Here is a 4151-nt window from a genome sequence, read left to right as displayed (position 1 = left end):
TTTTACCATCTTTGCTTGTTACATTTTTTCTTTATCCTGTACCACCTTCAATAAATTCAACATTTAGTAGTGGTTAGAAAACTTAGGGACCCTCCAATTCTCTTTGCACAGTTGTTGGATATACGACATGTTTTCAATTCCAGCAAGGACACATAAATTAACATTTATGTGTAAAGTTTCAACTTGCCTTTAACACATGAAGTTAATTTTGCTTAAAAATCTACAAGCCTCACATTCTTTGCTAAAAATGGACAAGTACAGCTCCTCTTTATAGCGGAGCAATCATTCTGATTAACATACAGTAGTGGCCAAAATTGTGGAAACCTTTTGGGAGAAGTGTACAGTAGAAATGCCACCTTTGGTTAAGTTTCCACCAATTTGTCTTCTAATTTCTTTATAACTGTAGCCTTGTTCACTTAGTAATACTATTTTACATCACTTTCTGGGCAACCAGTCAACTCTTTGCATTATTACTTGAATTTTATTACATTTTACAAGCTCACTAAATGAAAGAACACAAAAAAACCCCAACCAACTTAATAGCAATCACATAACACACTGACAAATGTCCTCCTCTCAGCTTCAATACATGACATCAATAACTGAATCCTACTGTGATCTGATTGGCTCATTGCCAAAACAAGATGACACCTGATTGGCTCTCTAAACACTCATGCTCATTGGCTACAATCAGATGAAGGAAAGCTACCTGATATCAACCTAAGCAAGTTGTGCTTCCTTTTTCTGGTTATTTAGCTACATCTTTTCATAGAATACAGTACAGATAATTGAACAAACTTTGTTGCATTACATTCTTGATTAAATTCTTTCTATTGATGTATAATTTTATGGTACTACTCCAAAAGAAGTGGTGTTATTAGGCATCAAATGTCAAAAATACACTTTTCCCAAAAGTTTTCCACAATTTTGGCCACTAATGTAGTTGTAGAGTAAGCGTAGCAGCATGGATGGTCTTTGTAAAATGATCAATTATTTCCTAGCAAATATTTAAACATTGGATTCATTAAACCAGAGGTCACCAACCTTTGTTGGTTGGCAGACTGGAGGAAAAGGGAGGGGGAAGCATTTTACATGAATGCATGCATGCACATGAGGCGTGAGCACATATGCGCCACAAACGGCGGCGCTAGCGCCCTTGTGATACTGGTCCTGTCCTTGTGTGGCACAACACCTTGCTTCCGCGTCCCATGGCATGGCGGCAGCCATTTTTGCACCTTGCAGCAAGGCAGAGACTCATTTTTATGCCCTGTGGTGCGACGGCAGTTTTTGCACCCCGCGGTATGGCGGTAGCCCATTTCCACACCCCACAGCGCAGTGGCATTCATTTTTGTGCATTGCAATATGGTGGTGGCCCATTTTTGCGTCCTGCAGCTCAGTGGAGCCCATTTTCACACCCCATGGTGTGGCGATGGCCCGTTTTTGCGCCCTGAGGCATTGTGGCAGCCCATTTTAGCGCATTGCTAGCACAAGTGAGGGGATGTGCGTGCATGTGCACACACACTGGCCAGTCTGTCTTGCAGCCCAGTGGCCAGTAGGCCACGGCCCACTACCGGGCTGCGGCCCACAGGTTGGGGACATGTTGAGATTTCATATAGCTTTGCATTTTCAGGCAAATGTTTTCCTTCTGTAATAAAGATCTTGAATCAAACCATGCAAATAGTTGACTAATTATTTAATAGTGATATTGACATAGTGAATTACCTAATATAATAAAATTAATAATAAAATTAATAAAAACCTAATAAAATTAGCCAAAAAATCATTCCTATACCAGGAGATTTTGATTGAAATGTAGATATCAGGAAACAGAGGCAACAAAGATTTAAAGAATAAATGCTCAGGTGAAGGTGTAAGGAATTTGCTACAATAAAAATAAAGAGTATCTTGATATTTTAAAGGGAGAGGCCAGTTTAGAGAATACATCTTGGAGTAAAATAAGGTAAAGGTAAAGGTTCCCTCGCACATGCCTGCTAGTTGTTTCCGACTCTAGGGGCTGGTGCTCATCTCCGTTTCAAAGCCGAAGAGCCAGCGCTTGTCCGAGGACGTCTCCGTGGTCATGTGGCCGGCATGACTAGATGCCAGAGGCGCACGGAACGCTGTTACCTTCCCACCGTAGTGGTCCCTATTTTTCTACTTGCATTTTTACATGCTTTCGAACTGCTAGGTTGGCAGAAGCTGGGACGAGTAACAGGCGCTCACTCTGCTACGCGGCACTCGGGATTTGACCCGCCAAACTGCCGACCTTCAGATCGACAAGCTCAGCGTCCTAACCCACTGAGCCACCGCGTCCCTCTGGAGTAAATCACAGTCAGGTAAACCTGTGTTTCTTGAATGGATACAAAGAGTTTTCAAGGAGTAACAAAATATTCTGTAACAATGATTACAGAATCATTAACAGTGTTTGACAATGATGCATCCTCTTTGAAATTTTCCAATCTTTAAATGTTTAAGCTGGGTAGAGTTCAACTCCTAGAATCCCTTAAGTCAGCATAATGATTGGGGAAATTCTGGGTGTTGAAATTCACTCAGCTTAAATTAAATTCTACAAGTACAGTATCTCCATCCAGAATGCATTCCCTTTGTTTTTGTTTTTTTGCAGCAACTATTCCCCTAAAACTAGAGGCATTTATACATTTATCAATACTGATGAACAGTTATTGAGAGATACATATTTAATTAGTTGATTTAATTAGTTGTCTATTACTGGAAGAAGAGAGAATGTATTGCATGGTGTAATAACCTATTTAGTTTGAAGAAGCTTACAAGTACCATGGAATTACTAATGGACAGTCATCACACTGTTTTTTAAGCACTTGATTGACATCATCAGAGCAAGGGCTGAATGATAAGGGAGTCAGTATATATGTATATGTATATGTATATGTATATGTATATGTATATGTGTATATATATATATATATATATATATATATATATATATATATATATATATATATATATATATATATATATATATATATATATATATATATATATATATATATATATATATACATACATATACATATATACTGACTCCCTTATCATTCAGCCCTTGCTCTGATGATGTCAATCAAGTGCTTAAAAAACAGTGTGATGATATATATATTAGTTAAGTGTTCTCCAATATGTTCACCAGGTTTTAATCTAGAGCCATGGAACTTGGACAAAAGCAAACATGTAGACTCAATTGACGTAGGCCGATAACATGCTTCTAATTGAGTCCAAATTTGTTGAGCAGTTGCATCTTGTGAAATCGTAAGCTGCAATTTAGTGTCCATTGACATCAATAATGTTGTGCAGGCTTTATTATTCAAGTCCCATATATCAGGAGTCCATGGCTGGTTAGGAGGATTAAATACCATGAAATGGGTACCTTCTCTGCGGAGCAAAAGTCCAGCTTCACTGACCCATGCCCTGTAATTTTGTCCTGACCGCTTCAATTTCGAGTCGCCAACCAGTGGTACAATAGAAGATGCCTGTTGAGGAACATGCATTTGAGGTACTGGCTGTGCAGGTTGTGCAATCCGGACTTGACCTGCAGGAGGCACCGGTGGCGCCTGTGCCAAGACTTGCGGAAGATGCATTGGAACTGCTGCTGGTACCGGTGCTGGCTGTGGCTGTACTTGAGCCGCAATTCCACCCTGGCCAGCAGGAGGTGCTGGCGCTTGAGCTGCTACATTAAGTTGGCCTGCAGTTAGCACTGGCCTTTGTATTTGAGAACCCAGTGGAGCTGTACTTGGGCTGAAGGCTGCTGTGCTCCATCTGGGACAGGAACCTGGATAGTAGCAGTATTAATAGGAGTTCTAGCGCCATCAGGGATCGGTGTTGCAGCTTGAAGCAATGATTGATGAAGAGACATCTGTGAAAATGCGTACTGCATTCTTTGTATTTTTTTCATGTAATAATAACTCATATAGTAATTTATCTTCACCAGCAGATGGTGTTATAACATTAGATTCAGGCATCACCGTAGCCTTGCGTGTCATTAGATCCTGCTCTACATCAAGTGACTGTGACGCAGGTGTTTTCTGTTCCCCTTCGTCTAACATAACACCCACTGGTGGGAGTGGCTTTGGCTTGGAAGAAGGCAATATGGCAGAATCTGGGATTTGAATAACAGCAGAGTC

This window comes from Vipera berus (genome assembly GCF_964194415.1).
Source record: "Vipera berus genome assembly, chromosome: 1".
In the NCBI taxonomy this organism is placed as follows: Eukaryota; Metazoa; Chordata; class Lepidosauria; order Squamata; family Viperidae; genus Vipera; species Vipera berus.
The sequence above is the reverse complement of the archived record's forward strand: the minus strand, read 5'-3'. Positions refer to the sequence as shown.